The following is an 18,551-nucleotide window of genomic DNA, read 5'->3' as shown; positions in this document are numbered from 1 at the left end:
ATCCACCATTCTAAATTCCTTGTAAATAGCTGTTTCAAGTTTTATTTTGTGACTGAAAAGTTAGTAGTTGGAACTTTTATAGTAGAATTTCTATAATTAGAGTAACTTATTATACATTTCTATGTATTAACTTAACTAGTATGAGAGGAAATCTGTTCCCATCTAGTTTATATAATTTCCTTTTCGCTGGACCAAAAAAATCAACGAAACGTGTAAAGTTTGTTCAAATCAGCATACATTGACATTTAAAAAATAATAATACTATCTATACAAAGTTTCACATAAACACATTATCCTGAATTAGAGCTATGAGTACAGTTCTTACCTTTGGTATTTCACATTTACTTGTACCCCAAAAACACCATCTGCAACATATCACATGTATAAAAAATAAAAGGTACTAATAATTACAAATGACCACCAACATTTTGTAACGCACCTCTATTATATACTCACATGTCCTATCTAGCTTCATCCATGTTCAACTGAGAAAATACTTGGCTTTCGCTCATATAATTCATGGCCCGGCTATGACCATTCACGTCCGAGTCATCGTCGATAGTATTAGACGGCAAGTGATGAATCATCGACATTGGCAACTGCAACGACGTGTTCATTGTGCTATCTTCGTACGGCTCTTTCTCCACAAACATTTGTTGAAGCTTCAACGAATATTCTAAGTCCCATAGCACATCAATCATGCTCGGCCTCTCATCTCCGGTGTCTTTCAAACACCTCTCGACCGTCTCCAAAAAACTTTCTTAATGAATTCGGGTTTATTGTACCTACAAGATACGGATCCATTATTGCCTCCACCTTCCCGTTCTGTATATGTTTGATCCCCCAGTCGGCCAAATTTGCTTCCTTTTGAGGAAGCGTGTTATCCAGTGCTGGCCTAGCGCATAGTACTTCAAGTAATACGACTCCAAAAGAGTAAACGCCTGATTTTTGTGTCAGTTTCATGCAGCTAATGTATTCAGGATCCAAATACCCAAAACTGCCTTTGATATACGAAATCTCGGTTTCATCAACATTATCTAACCTCGATATCCCAAAATCGGCCACTTTTGCAACGTACTTTTCGTTAAGCAAAATGTTTGTTGACTTGACGTCTCGGTGGATTATTCCTCCATCTGACCCCGTGTGAAGGTAATGCAATCCTCTAGTCGCGCTAATGCAAATCTCGAGTCTCTGTTTCCATGAGAGTTTCGGGTGCGCTTTGTTCTCGTATAAGTGATCTTGAAGTGTCCCCTTTTCCATAAACTCATACACGAGAATCATCTCGGACTTCTTGTCACAATACCCTATCAATGTAACAAGATGACGGTGTCGTATTTTCGACAGCACCAAAATTTCTGTCACGAACTCAGGTCGACCCTGCCCGTGTCCTTTTTCGCCCCGTTTCACTGCAACTACCATACCATCAGGAAGAGTTCCTTTATACACCTTCCCGAACCCGCCTCTTCCGATCAACAACTTCTCGTCGAAACCATTCGTTGCGTGCAAGATATCGGCAAAGGGAAACCGAAGGCTAAGATTCAAATTAGGTATCGGTGACGGGTGATTAATAGTAAAGTCCATATTTATGCTCGTGTACGAACTCCGACCGTAAGAAGGCACCACGTTAGATTCCGGTTTTGCTCCAACCACTGGCTTCGCCCTGCCACATCTCGACCCGATGAAAATACCAACCAACAACACCAACACAAAAGCCACACCTCCAAGAACACATCCAACCACAATAAACACATTCTTAGTCTTCTTCCCACTGCCTCCATGATCAACCACACCCGAATTTGACACTAACTCCATGATCTCGAGCCCGTTCAAGAACGGGGCTAGATTCGCACCATCAACCGCACCAATACTAATATTCACCAACTCCGAATCACCCGAACTCACCACAAAATCATTATAAAACGGAACTTGAACCTTGTTCATTTTTGCGGGTTGAATCGTCTTCTTGTACTGGCTGTAGACGAACAGATTAAAGCCTGCATCAACGGGGACCGAGCTATTAATGTCACAAAAATGAGCTCGAACAAGGTATATGGTGCTGTTATTAACCCCAAAATTCCATGTTATATTAACCGAAGAGTCTATCAGTTGCTGCGCGGTTTATAAACATCATCCGGAGCATCGAATGGGGTAGAACCCTCAATATTATACTCCGGCTTGCCCTCGATTGATATGTTTCTTGCTGGTTCACTCCTGAATATGTAACCATCATCAGGTATCCAGTTTCTTCTTAAAGTGTCACGTTCTGTATCAATACTATGTCCACCAACATTAATCCTATAAACTGGGATGAACGCATATGATGTTGCTAAGTTATCCATATCACCATCATCACCCGCAGGTGAAACACGCTTTACACTCACACCATGCCGAAACAGTTCGGGCGGTGTTGTGAAAGCTTCAATGGCGGATACGAAAGCCGGAGACGAATCACTGGTGGGTGTGAATTCAATATCGAAATTCTTTTTGGGTCCAATTGGGATAATGAACTACTGGTTTGAAATGGATAATTATTTATTGGTTTAAGTGGGAGGAAGAAGACGATGTGGGACAAGGAGTTGACGAAGACGAGTGTGTAGTGGTTCTAAATGGATTATTGACTTGTTCTTTGTGTTTTTCATACGCGACATTAGATATTCGAAATATTATCATTTTTAATTTGCATAATTTTATGGAGATGTACGTTATCCTAAACACACTCGTGGCAATTAAGTGATTTGGAATAGAGATGAGTAATGAGTTTTATTTTTTCTCCATCAATACCCATTTATCTTAAATTTGATATCCGTACCAGTTCAAAAATATAGTTATTACTTTTTTTATAATGGTACATATATACACACCTTATTTTTTTTCTTGTTATTATGTAGAAATTGATACAGTTTTTTGGAACATTTTTTATTTTTTAGTTTTGATATTAGGGTTTCTTAATTACAATGGATATGACTAGATTTATTATTTCTTAATTACCCACAGTTACAAATAAATTTAATATGCTTATAAGAGATTAGAAAAATAAACTAAAGTAGGTACCATACCGATACCAAGCAGTTTTGTTTAAAATCTGTATCGATATCGATTTTTCGACACCGTTAGGACATCAATTGTTAGGTTCCCGTGGTGATCAGTCAACGGTTTAACAATTAAAACCGGTTTAATTAAATTGGTTTCATAATTATTAATCAATACGCAGCGGAATATAAAAATCGAGTAATCATCATTTAACGGAACTGTACAGGATCCGGTTACATTCGATACGAGTATGAGTCAAAACAACCAAGTTAAATATAAATCAACAACGACAATATTTAAGTTTACCTCGGTTAATGAATAACCGGTTGAGACACCGAGAGTTAACGAGCGATGCTAGGTGACGAGACGAGACCGGTGGTGGCAGCGGTGCTCAGAGACGGTGACGGCTGGTCAGCAGCAACAGCAAAAGACGGCATAGACTTCGCGGCGGCGTTCGGTGGTGCCCGATGACTTGTAGTGGTGGTGTTCCGGTGGCTTGAACTTGCTACGGGTTCCGATGACCGTGTAACTTTGAGTGCTTTCCAAGTTTCTGTTTGGCGGCTGAGGTTTTTACAAAAGAGAATTAATTATGATTCATCTAACAATACTATTAAAGCAATACATATTGTCCACATGGCATTCAACTAGACTCTTCACATCAATTGTCCACATGTCATTCAACTAGCATCTTCACATCAATGCCACATCATTGCCAAGTCATATATTTCCTTTCCTATCTTGTATATTATTAAATCAGAAATGATGTTAATGATGGGAATCGAACCCTGGCACTAACCCGAGATGGAAACTTAACAAATGCAACAATGGCCAACCAACCAAGTACTACTGATGTTCAATTATTTGAAATACAAATCCTATATATTGAAAGAACCATTGTAAATGGAAGGTTTTTGTAATTATGGCAATGGCTGAATTTCTCAATACATTATCAATAATCATTTGAAATTTGAACTATTAAACGACATTATTTATTATATATATATATATATATTAATTATGACGTCATCCGGGTTAATGTCCGGTCCAACCTCTCGGGTCGATGTTCGGTCTAGGTCTGAAAACATTGATTTAAACCTGGAGATTTTCCACCCTAATCATTTTAATCTCTCTCTCTCTCTCTCTCTGTAACATCCCGAAATTTCCAAGTAATATTAATCATATTACTTAATATTAGGGAGAAAGTTTACCCGGGTTATTAGGAAATAAATAATAGAATATGAGTTGGTATGGGTCGGGCTAGTGTTGGGTAATGGATGTGGGCTGTGGACTTGGATTAATTGAGATGGGTTAAATAAGAATGGGATTTCAGGGATATAAATACCCCCAAAATCCCAAAAATATCTTCATTTACATCTATTTCTTCACACACTCAAAACACACACATTCTAACCGATCAAGATTCGAAGCCGAGACCCGAGATTTTGTTGATAGATCTGAGTTGGTGAGGTAAGAACAAATCCAACAAAGCTAATATTACTGAAAATGGTTAGGATTGGATGGGTTAACCGGACCCGAAACCCAAACTGCCCAAATCGGACCCCTAAAACGTCGATTTTAGGCCGATTTGATGGTTGGGATTTGTAGGCGCCGATCATACGATTCCGTGGGTACCAAAATCGAGTTATTTGGCTAAGAAACGAAGGACTTATGGGCAAACAGATCTGCAGCGCGATAACTTCGCCTGCAAGATTAAGTTCGCCTGATGAACTTCGCCTTCAAGCGTAACTTCGCCTTCAAGCGTAACTTCGCCTTCAAGCGTAACTTCGCCTAAGGATAACTTCGCCTACGGCCAAGTTCGCCTAAGGTTTAACTTCGCCTACGGCCAAGTTCGCCTAAGGATAACTTCGCCTGAAGCCAAGTTCGCCTAAGGTTTAACTTCGCCTGAAGCCAAGTTCGCCTAAGGTTTAACTTCGCCTGAAGCCAAGTTCGCCTAAGGTTTAACTTCGCCTGAAGTGAAGTTCGTTTAGAAAATAAATTAAAAGCGATAAGTTAAAGTAAGCTAATACTAGGCCACCAGATTAGGTCAGGCGAGTATTGATATGTGTAACTTGTACAGTTAGCCGAGCTCAGTTAAAGAAGGGATTTACAGCTACCAGAGGAAGAAGCAGAGTCCAGGTGAGTTTCTAGCCCCATTCTTTGTTATGTTTTCGGGGCTGTGTGCATACTCGATGTGAAGTGTGAATACACTTACCTTAAGTGGTAAGTGTATGCTATAGATGTTATACGAGGTATATATTTTATAATGCTTGTCGGTACGTGAACGATCTTCGGATATTGCACGTATCGCCAAGGATAGTAAATTCCAAGTGGTTGATAGTGTGTACGAATGTTATGATATGACTGGGTTATTACGTAAATACCGAACTGATATGAAGTGTGATATAGGCAGGTAGAGGTAGAGTGTGTTAAAAGTGGCAAGAGTCTAGCAAGGGTGTTAGTGGCATAACGTGAGCGCGTGATAGGGAAAGCCTGTACGTGCCATCGTTATTATGTGTGTATGATTGTTGATGTGACTTGCTTATTATGTAAATGATATGAAGCGTGTTGTAGACAAGTAGAGGTAGAGCGTGTTAGAAGTGGCAAGAGTCTAGTAAGAGTGTTAGTGGCATAACGATAGTACGTGGTAGGGTAAGCCTATACGTGCCTTCGTTATTAAAGTGGCAAAGTGGCATAACGTTTTACGTTATTAAAGTGGCAAAGTGGCATAACGTTATACGTTATTAAAGTGGCAAAGTGGCATAACGATAGTACGTGGTAGGGTAAGCCTATACGTGCCTTCGTTATTAATGTGGCAAAGTGGCAAAGTGGCATAACGATAGTACGTGGTAGGGTAAGCCTATACGTGCCTTCGTTATTAAAGTGGCAAAGTGGCATAACGTTATACGTTATTAAAGTGGCAAAGTGGCAAAGTGGCATAACGATAGTACGTGGTAGGGTAAGCCTATACGTGCCTTCGTTATTAATGTGGCAAAGTGGCAAAGTGGCATAACGATAGTACGTGGTAGGGTAAGCCTATACGTGCCTTCGTTATTAAAGTGGCAAAGTGGCATAACGTTATACGTTATTAAAGTGGCAAAGTGGCATAACGTTATACGTTATTAAAGTGGCAAAGTGGCAAGGTGGTAGGTGTAAATAAGAGGCTAAGTGGTAAGTTAAGCAGGTTAGATGCGAAAGTGTGAATACACTTACCTTAAGTGGTAAGTGTATAAATGTTATACAAGTAGCTATTATGTAATGCTTGTCGGTACGTGAACGATCTTCGGATATTGCACGTATCGTCAAGAAGAGTGATTGTCAAGTGGTTGTTAGTGAGTATGTATTCTATGATGCGACTTGCTTATTATGTAAATATTGTATTGGTATAAAGAGTGCTGTAGACAAGTAGAGGTAGAGTGCGATAGAATTGGCAGAGTCTAGTAAGAGCGTTAGTGGCATGACGATAGTACGTGGTAGAGTAAGTCTATACGTGACTTCGTTATTAAAGTGGCATAAGTGGCTAAGCTGTAGGGGTAATTAAGAGGCTAAGCTATAGGGGTAATTAAGTGGTTAAACAGTGGCATGTTAGACAGTGGACTATGTGTCTTCGGATACGTATATATTGTATGAAATGGTTGTATGATAAGTTGCTTGATTAACTAGAACTCACTCAGCGTAGCTGACTTTTAGTATGCACGCAGGTGAGCTGATTAGAGAGTTAGCATGAGGATGACACACGGCATGGATTGAACGGCTAGCATCTGAAGAAAGAAGTAAAGATGTTTTAAATATAAAGTTTTGTGTTATGGTATCAAAGAAAAGATTTAATGTTTTGTAACAAATGATTGATGTTTTATATTCCGCGAAAAGTTTTAATAAACTCTGATTTGAAGGACTGTGTTTATGAGTAAATCCGACACGAAAGTAGGGCCACCGGGTTCGGGGCCTTACACACACTCTCTCTCTCTCTCTCTCTCTCTCTCTCTCTCTCTCTCTTTCTGCTTACTAACTCCACCATCCATCATCTTCTATATTACGGTAATGTAGATCGTGATTAATCGTTTTCGGTAAGGTTATATATTATACTCTAATGGTCAACAATGTTATATGATTTTTCGGCAAGGTTATATCTTTTTCCTGTAAGGTTTTCCGATATGATTTTTTATTTATTTTAATTGTTATATGATTTTATAATAATCTCTTTAGGTTGTATATCAAAATCCAATATTGAATTGATATTTTGAAGTTATTACGGTTTTCCGGTAAGGTTTTCCGGTAAAGTTTACGGTAAGATTTTTGTTTGTATTTATATTAATTATTATATGATTTTCTTATAATCTCTTTAGATTCTATATCAAAATCGAAGATACAATGGAGATTTTCCCTATTTCGTTTTTCCGATAACACGATTCAAATATTATGGTTATCAATTAGAACATCAATTTTACATTTGTTTACATAATTCAAATATTCCATAATTGGTAATTTGTTTATTATGTGATATTAATATTAATATTTAATTTTCTCATTTCAAGTTATGTTCCGAACTTGATATAGCTAATTACGTGGGTTGAAGATTTGTTGATAAGATATCTTATTTTTTTGTTTAATATTGATGTATATTTTTGTTATTATTCATGGATTGTGAAAAATGACAAGGTTTTGTTGTCCAACTCTATAGGTAGATATGTATGTTTATTTAAACTTTTGTAATTGTTTATAACATATGAATCCAATTTGTTTATAACATATTAATTGTATTAGAGTTATACTTTTAATTCCAAATGATGCAGTCATCATTTAATTAATATTTGAATAATTTTTAATTACACATAAATATCAAGATTAATGTATACAATTAAAAAAAGAATTATATAATGAAGTTGATTTTAAATAAAGCAATGATGTTAACTCTTCCTTAATTTAAACTCAAAATAAAATAACATTGATCTTAAAATTAATTAGCATTTATACCTATTTTTATTTAAATGAAAATTAACAAAAATAACCTTATAATATTTAATGACTATATAAGCAACATATCAGTCATACATTCTTTGAATTGCTCAAATCATCTATATCTTCACAATTTCTCTACAACTAATTTAACTTTTGTATGATATATATTTTTTTTGTTTCCCAACTTATTAATTTATTTCCAACTTATCAACGATGAAATTCGAAAGTTTGACCATTCTTATATATTAATATTTAAGTAATAACAATAATGTTAAAACCATGAATTCTAAATGTTCCAACTTATGATAATTTAAAGAAAACAATATCTGATGGTGATACATGTGCATAAAATTATTTTTCACAAGACATTGTGATGAAGGTTCTGTTGCAAATTGTTATGGCTATTATATTACTGAATGTTAATATTACTTTTATTACCTAAATATTAAATATATAATTATGGTCAAACTTTGGAATTTCAAGTTAGATCAAATTAAATTCTTGATTGTGTTTATAAACTTATTTTTGTTAAATGTTTGAATCATTTATAATTACAATAATTTGTTTCCAAAATGTCCACATTTAAGTTATTCATTCACGTTTATATTTATATTGTGTATATATTATTTTGTTGTATTTTGTTTAAGCAATTTTACTATGTTTTAATTTGTGGTTAAAATTTTGAAATTCAAATAAGAACAAATTAAATTCTTGATTGTTTTTACAAACTATTTTTGTTAAGCAGTTAATAAATTAGTTTAAAATGGATTTGACATTTCCATAATAACAAATTATATTTCAAAACTTTTTAGAGTTAAATACATATTTTTTAATGGGTATATATATACACTTATTTAGCAATCGATTTTATGATAAAGACACGAAAATACTATTATCACCCCCTATATTTACTAATATGTTTTGTAATTTTTCAGGTCTCGAACTTCTTGTATGTTGAAGTATTCCTTATAGATTGCAATTTTTGGATGTTGATTTAATTAGATGCTTAATTTTTAATTAATATGTGTTTTTTCCTCATGTTATAAGTTATACAAGTGTTTTAACTTTTTGTTTATCTTTGTTAGTGTTTGTGTGTGTTTGTATTTGAATTTACATAACAATTTAATGTCTCATAATTTATGTTAAATTATTCTTTTTTTATATAAATATGACATTTGCATTTTACTAAATTTATAATATATACATTAACCTAAAATATTTTCCAGTTTAAGGTTAAACATCCATTATAATACAAATTAATGGTTACATATGTTATTTGAAGTTAAAAATCCGTCATTAAAAATATTCCAATATCAAAATACTATCAATATTTTTTTTAAATTCCATTAAAATACCAATTAATGGTTACACGATTCTAATTGAATTTGACTTCAATATTATATTATAATAATATGTTAATTATGTCAAAATGGATGCTTAAAAGAAAACTCGCATTAAAAGTTTTTAAATCTCAAAATACTTTCTAGGTTAATGTTTTTTTAATAATTCAATATTATATTAAAGTATTTTAATTATGTCAAAAATGTTGCTTAAAATAAAACTCTCGGATCCTTAATTTATGCATAGTTATGAGCATAATAGTAGTAAAATGATAATATGATGACTATCTTTATATAATTGTTATCATTAAATTCATTCTTTCATTCCAATGATGTACATAGAGATTTATGATTTGTTTATAAGTTTGTGAATTGTATTTGTACCTTTATTTCTCTTATTAACAATGCATTGAATTGATTTTGTAGTGATTTTAGTTTTCTTCTTAGTAAGTATAAAAAATTACAACACATTTCTTTCTATTTCGATGATTGTTTAATAAACAAGACTTTATGACTTCATATATCATGATGTAGTTTTTATTGATATATCTTTTTGGCTTCAAGGATTAAGTTAAAAGATGTTTTAAGTTGGTATTTTACGTTATTTGTTGTTGTATGTAATTTTATTTCAATAAAAACAACAATGTAATACCTTATAATGAATGTAAAATTATTTGTTCTTATAAATATTACACTATCAATTCATTATTATTATTATTATTATTATCATTGTCGCTATATATATATATATATATATATATATATATATATATATATATATATAATTTCACGCGCATGATTGAGGTTACTAACCATTGAAAGATATTGAAATTTTACATTGTTGTTTAAGTCTTCGTCTACAATTCTTCAAACGTTATAAAAATACATTTTTTAATATGTGACAACATTTTGTTCTAAAAGTTATTTTTAGACATTAAATGTATAATGATATCGGTATTAATGTTTTGTTTTAAAATAAATCAAACACCGATATTTGGTTTGCAAATCATACTTTATAATTAATAGTGTATAAATATATCAAAACCTTATTATAAAAGTCATAAATAAAAATCATTATATAATATAAATCAATTTACGTATTACATGATATATTTTTTTTACTTTTATTATAACTTCCATCCGTGTGTAACACGGGCTTTCATTATTAAACATGTTATTATTTTAATAATATATTTAATTTGGATAATATTGTTTTTTTAAATTTTCAGGTGGTGAAACAAAATGAGTTTTTTTTGTTAGAATATTTGAAGAAGTTGATGGTGGTTTAATATGAAAGAACATATTTAGATCTTTTTGTTGATGGTTTTTTGTGGTTTGGTGTATACTAACTTATTGTAACTTAAAATTTTTAATATCTAAACATTGTGAATGATTAACGTTTTGATCCGAAAGTTGAAGAAGTTTTGTGTGCTTGAATTTGTTATATAAATTTATTATGTTTAGTGACATGTTATTTCACCCGCGTGTTTCGCGGGTATATACCCTAGTTAATCATAATAATTCATCTTATATAATATGTTTCCGAACTCCATATTCGATCAAGCCCGACACACGTTTAAAAGCCCGTCTCAAGTTTATTTAACTAGTAAATAAGCAATATCAATATTATTATTTATATCCAATATAGATAATAATCCCGTTAATTAGTCGTCAATGCCGGTTAACTAATTTAAGCGGATTTTGCTCGTTACCCAAGGTGTAACTCTTTACGGGTCATAACCCGGTCGGTCATGTTGACTTAAGCGGACCGGTTCATATTTCCAACACCAATCTCATCCTTATTTATTGAACCAAGGTTGAAACGCCTCACATTTTAGTCTCTCTGCATCAATTAAGTCGTGGTCGAACAACCCCCCTCTTCACAACTAGGACCACCGAACATTGTTAAAGGATCTTTCAGACTTACCTATAAAGGCTTGAGTGCATGTGGATCTATCAAGATGGCAACGGGGCATGTATTCATAGTTATCGTCTCATACATGATTATGCATGTCTCATACCTGGTTTGATACTCGTCTGATATTTTTCGGATACCATGTATAGTCACTGGAATCAGATATACCATTTAGTTTGTACAACGAAAACAGTTAATTCCATGTACATTCCTTTTCTTATCATACTAATGTTACATAATTTTATATTTAACAGCTATAACCAAAATTGAAAGAGTAAATTGCTTGCATATTATTTACACCATAAATTGTTTGAAACATTTAAATTTAGAAAAAGTAAATAACTTGCATACTATTTACACCCTAAATTGTTTGAACATATAAACTTAATCACTGGATCTGAATATATATATATATATATATATATATATATATATATATATATAACTTAATACTCATAGGATACAATGTATATATATGATCAATTCAATTGAAATTGCAACACCCTTTTTTGCAATTCAATTGTTGATTCTTTGTTCAGTTCATCTTGTGAATAATTATAGGGCTAATATTCTATATTATTAATAGGATTGTGTATGTCTTTCTATTTGCTTATAGTCGGTGTATTATGTACTCAGTTGGTTTATTTTGTACCCATGTGAGAAACCTATTACGGACGAATCGATTTAAATACATAACTACGGATCTAGTTCTATGATTTGCTATAGGTGATTTGAGTGTGTAATACGTTATATGTGAAGTGTGTCAGTGTGTTGAGAGAGCAATTCTGCAGAGTAATGACACTCAGAGAATAATTAATCCACACTTGTTAAATTAACATCTGCATACAGACTATATATAGAAGATGGAGTCACATTCGTTATACATGCCATAACGAATGGGGATCATTCGTCTTCAAACTCTAACTTAACTTAATAGTATAGCGAATGACTCATTCGCTATACCTCATTCGTTAACATTCCATAACGAATGGTACATTAATAATAACGATTAGGCTCATTGGTTAAACATCCTTCACGAATGGCCATTTAACCTAATGTATGGGTTCATTCGTTAAACATACTTAACGAATGACCACATATACATAACGAATGGACTGGTGAATTACCAAAATGCGCTTTTACATTAATATGAATAAATTTAAGATAAACAAAGATCGAGACGACAAAACAATGCACTAACAAACTCCCCCTCGTCTCATGCTCTTTGTCTTCGATCATTTGAACCTCTTTGTCTTCCAGTCTGCCCAGCTATGAACTCCAAACGCGTTGCAAACACGCACGACACGTTGGAATTTAATAGCACTCTCATAATCTTTAACATTAGCAAAAAGGATCACATTCTTAAATAGCACGTCGTTGTCCGACTCTGATAAATTAACCAACCACATCGAATCGATCACCCGTATGAACTCCGTCTTTAATCCTGTACCTAGTACGATAACGGCTTCACCGGTGCGGTTGTCATAATACCACTAGTTGAATGTATTGTAAAGACTTTGGGGGGAAGGCTTTACAGGCACTCGTTTCATCGTTCGAGGCAGCTTTACCGTCAACACAAGCTTCCTCCAACATGTTTTTGGATCGATCTCGTCAATGTACTTTCTTGTCGGAACATGTGGCTTATAGAATTAAAAACCGTGATTTACCTCAAATAGCATGTGCTGACGAAACCATACTGCCAATTGATTATCACCACGTTTCACGAACGACCGGTTTGCTAGTGTTCATATGTAACATTTCGGGTTTTTCTCATTTATGAATTCTTATAATTATACCTGACCCATTTAAGATTTCGGGTCACTCTTTTAATAAAAACGTCGCATTTATTGAGTATTTAGTTTGTTATAGCTTTACTATTTATTAAATTTACAAAACTTGTCAATTTTCACCCAACACCAAGCTTTAGCCCAAAACTGATTCCATCCTTATACTTCTGGGACTAATATTGTAACTATATTATTATATTATTAATATTTAATAAAAACCAAACTCTAACCCACCTCCCAGGTCCGACCAGTTGACCCAAACCCGACCCAACGGCCCCAAACCATTCAAAAACCTTCAAATTTCCGCCCGTTATAATCTATTAAGTTAGGCAATTGGCATATTCCACCAAATAAATGCGTAACCGACACTTAATTATAGTAAACACGCGTTAATTCGTCCGTAATTTGATCAATTAACCATTTTAAGCCAAACCGAACCCTAATTTTGTGATCTTATATAATCCCTTCGTTATGGATCAATTAAACTTGCAAGAACCTTCTCCTCCTTGTCGCCAACCTTTCCCTCATATCAGTTCAAGCTTACAATCTCATCCCGTCACCTAAATTAACCCACTTCTGGCCGCAACTCTCTTGTCAAGTTCACCATCTTACCGGTTGTTATAATCCAATTAATAGGTATGACTTGAATCACGATATCTAGTAGATTAAAAGCCCCTTATTGAATTTAACAAACTTGGATCCAAAATCGTGATTGAAACCTAGGGTTCATATGCTCATATTTTATTGTGTTTATATTTTTTTTCCAAAACTGTTTAATAACCAAAGAATCATGTAGTCCAGTTGGTTATGTGTGTGTGCCTCAAAACGTAAGGTCGCGTGTTCGAAACCCGGCAGACCCTTTTTTTATTTCTTGTTCTTCTTGATGTTTATGTAATAAAATATTTTTTTTAATCATTTAATTAAATACTTAAACCTATAAAACCGACAACCTTAAGTCGTGTTCTCGTCATCTAAAACCCGGTTTTGATTAACTATTATTATTACTATTACTGTTAATATTTATTATTATTATTATTATTATTATTTCCACAATTATCATTATTATTAATAATAATAGGGATAACAACAACATTAATAAATGCTCTTATAATTAACGAGAATGTATCTAGTAATATTTTAATGTTACACAACCATATCGAATATCAAAACCCGTCATAAATCTTAGTATTTCGCTATGAGTATATTTAATTCTTGTTATCATTAACATCTAGGAATATTTTTCGGTGAACCTCGAGGAGCTTGACTGCTTTCATTCTAGTTCTTTTATTATCTCGTCCTTAATCACTTGTTAAGGTAAGTAAATTCACATCCCCTTTTTACCGCTTTACAAATTTTGGGCGCGTTATGCGTTCAAAATCAACTTCTTGTTTTCACTACAATTCCGTTATATGCATAATTGTAATTGCTATATTAGTTGTTATGTGCGAATATGACTATGTGTTTATTTTATGTTGGTTGGTACCTCATCCTAATCCTCATCCTCATCCTCATTAGTATGATCACACGCCATCGGAGTAAACCTTTATCTATGTGATTCGGTTGAAAAGACAACTTTTATTTATTGTTACACTAATTGAAGTGATTTGCGATTATCGCATGGAATTGTCATTTTATTATTATATATACTCAAAACCGTGGTTTACTTGCTCAACTTTATGTTGACAAATATATATATTTTCACGCATGGCGCAGGTAGCTGTCTTGGATGATTTCAAGAATGTCGAAGTAGATGATACCATAGGTTGCTCGATGATTTGAAGAACATTAATATATTTTAAGTTTAATAATGTTGAATATTTTGTTTGAGAACAATGTATGATTGTGCGTTGATGTATGGTTTAATTGAAAGAATAATTTAGATATTGACACGTGTAAATGCATATTGTCTTCTGAGTTATGATACAATCAATGTTGTTCCCCCGTATGTTCTGCTGTAGGTTGGGGTGTGACAGATTGGTATCAGAGCCGAAGGCTATAAGATAGGTGGTTAGACGTAACGACCTAGTAGCATGCTTAGGGTCCCGATACGTGTTCCTATACGTACACTCTACTTGTTTAAATTTTTGTACATAGCTTATCATATTTATATTGTTCATCATATACAATTGTACACAAAAGCACACACCTAATCCGAGGCTATGCCTCACTCTCAAAATTGTTTTCAAACTTTAGGACGATTTTTAAAAAAATGGGAAATTCCTTAAGAAATCCCGCCTTTTCACTCCCCTCTCCTTGAGGAATATTCATGTGACGGATATGTAGTAAACTGTAAGAGTGACACATTTGTTTACTGAACACTTGACACCAAGGCTTGCGAGCCTAAGAAAGTGCAATGCGCATAAATCTCAATCAACCACGAGACCCGGTTTCCTTCCTGGAGTGTTCGGTAAGGGTGTGAAACTTATTAAGCCAAAGCATATCACACCAAACGAAATCGAATCTACTACCCTCATTGTATCAAATGTGGTCATGTGACGATCACACTCTCAAATTATAAACCGAATTCACGGTGACACGTGGCTAAAGTCGGTTTTTTTCCATATTGTGTTTTGTTGAAGGTGACGGGAGAAGTATGTAAATACGGGGTGGTTCCCGAATTACTTCAACCATCTACCTCAACACCCCCTCAATTCGATTTTAAATGATTTTATCTGAGTTTTCAATGTTTTTCATTTTGTTGGAAGGACCCATGGTGGTTTATGCAGCCCTAACCAACAAATGAACCCATTTACATTTTAAGATATGTTTTCATAATATTATAAATGACAAGACTTGTATAATCACAACTATCCCTAAGTAATGAAATCCAAACCTCAAACTACTATTATAATATACGAGTATTAATTTACATCAAATACTTATTTACTAAATCACTTTTGAATCAAGATCTATTGATTCGACCTATTCTTACACTTAGAAATATTTTTTTTCGTCCACATAATTAGATACAAATTCCTCATTCATTGAGACTTGACTATCACGAGTCAATCAAACAATTTAGACTCTATTATTGAGTTGATCTACATCTATTTATTTTATCACATTATTAAAACATCAACAACATTATTGCATAATTTAATAATCGAATGACTTTCTCATACTCATGGTATCACACACATAAACTATTTTCAAGTATTCAACCTGAGATTTTTTTAAAAAAATTTGTTAAAACTTATCAATTTATCAAACTTTGATAAAATCCATTCATCAAAATTATCCGATTAATTCTCCATATAGATTCTAACTTATCCTTAAGTTAAGAGTAAACGCTAGCTCAACATATTTCAAAATTCAGTTTTCTTAATAGTTCATTTGTGGTTTACACAACTCATCAACTCATTTCTTGAAATTCGTGTCATTATTAATCATAAAAGGTTTTAAGCAAGAAATCCTTGTACTAAAAACTAATCAACTGTTCTTCTATGGTCACTCACATAGTAACTTCAATTTAAAATTTTGAAAGCAATCAAACCCAATCTTGTGCGTTAAGCTATTTTGGAAATATTGACTCATTTACCCACTGCTTATCCTCACCACCAACATTGGCAAACATCATTAAGCTATACTGTTTATCGACAACCCACCCCAATCTTAGTGTCTTAAACGAGAAGATTTTATGTCAAAATTCACCGATATGCTCCTTTTGTATCTACCATCATCCCATTTCATCTTATGTTCTTATATGATACTTTCACTAAGAAAGCCAACGTTTCATCGTCGTTTGTCAGATTCGCGAGACCGCCTTATGGCTGCTATGATCACTAAAGAGCTTGCAGCTACTATACTAGAAATCGTGACACGATTTCAGAGCCTCAACTCTAATTGTGCTGCTAAATCATGTGTTCCCGAAAGGACCAAAACCGACTCATCCGCTAACGCTAAAGCCGAACCAAAATCTGCTTCAATTAACAACAACCACAACAACAAGCGTAAAGTCAATCGCGAAAATCTTGTTATAAATCAAACAAACCCTCAACCTTGACAACAACCGAATCGCATTCAAAAAGGAAACCGTACATCGGTACTCACCCGTCATCACCCTGCTCAATCCCTGTGCCAGCTATGCACAAATTTCAATCATTATGGCCATTTTGCTAGCTTTTTTCGTGCCCTGCCTAGTGCACGAGCCATCCCACAACAACCTACCGCTCATACTCAAACCGGTGTTCTTGACACCCGCACTTGTTACCAATGTGGAGACCCAAATCATCTTCGTAATATGTGTCCCCAACTTGCCATTGCTCATCAAGTTCAAACCTATCAACCCCGCATCCTTCAAGTACCTTTAGTAAATCAAGATCCTCATTACCTAATCCAACCCTACCAAATTCCATACCCGCAAGCTCAAGTTCACCGATTATAATCTATTGGAATTCCAAATTGCGCAACCCCTTCGAGCTCAACCTATTCAAGCTATTCCGAGATAATTAACCTACCCCGACTGCTCAAGCTTTTATGAATTCAATTTCTCTTGGTGCTTCACATCACATCAGCTAAGCTACTCAAGAAATCCAAAGACTTGTGTTGTGTCCCTTAGTCGGTCTTAGTTATTTTGGTCTTTTTTTTTCAATTATGAATTAGTACCGCCTGTTTATGGCATCGAATTATTTCAGTTTGAACTAATGATCCTTCGCGTATCGTATAAATAAAGTTCCTTTTATTTAAGTAGATTGCTTATTAAAGCCTGCATTTGCCTTATTTTATCATCCTCAATCATCATAATCCATTTTTTTGTATCTTAACTACTAATAAGTTATTCCTTAACAACTTTAAGGACTTATATTTAAATAATGTCTTAGAAACTTCTGTACTTTTTCCTAGTTTATAGTTAAACATTTTAAAACTTAAGTCCTTTCATGAAATAATGTTTTCAAATGCTTGGTAACCCACACGATGGGGAGTATTACGTGGACCATTCGACGACCTAAGTAATTATGGATGCATACATAATTACCCAAGTCCTCACATGGAAATCATGATGCGTACAATCGTGTGTCATAATCCTAGAACCGATGGTAGTTTGGGATAACGGTACAATGTTGAGATGATAAGAACATGGTGGATACGCCGTTGGTACATCCTATATATTTGTAGCGTTATTTCTATTACTTTAAGTTCCAGGTTATGATAAATTTTAGTTTTTCCTTCCGTATTACGATTAGTTTTAGATTTCAACTATTCAAAGTTCTGCATTATTTTAAATCATAATAAAAAAAAATCTTTTATGGTGTAGATATATTATTCCTTAATTTCGGGACTAGTCGTAAGAGTCACATTAAATCCATTTTGCTCAAACTGTGTCACCATCCAATCTGACCTTCAATACTGCATCCTCGACGCACAACACGTCTTCGTCACCGAGGATTAACTACATGAAGAGATGTCGTGTGGCGTCGAACTCCAACTTGAAACCAAACGTAATGGCTTACTTTATTATTTGGACAATTTATGGGTACCCGTATTGATCTAAGCACCGCTTATCACCCGTAAGCTGATGGTCAA

At 33.9% G+C, this 18,551-nt stretch overlaps 1 pseudogene; it reads right to left on the bottom strand.

Annotated features, from left to right (window-relative positions):
* Window positions 1-221: 221 nt before the first annotated feature.
* The window catches only part of LOC143598603 (putative receptor-like protein kinase At2g23200), a 41,175-nt pseudogene continuing 22,845 nt past the window's right edge, over window positions 222-18,551 (bottom strand).

The sequence above is a fragment of the Bidens hawaiensis genome, unplaced genomic scaffold (genome assembly GCF_021521415.1).
Source record: "Bidens hawaiensis isolate Kalapana, Puna unplaced genomic scaffold, B.hawaiensis_p1.1 tig00000237_1, whole genome shotgun sequence".
NCBI classification, from domain to species: Eukaryota; Viridiplantae; Streptophyta; class Magnoliopsida; order Asterales; family Asteraceae; genus Bidens; species Bidens hawaiensis.
This window is presented reverse-complemented; position numbering and strand designations above follow the sequence as displayed.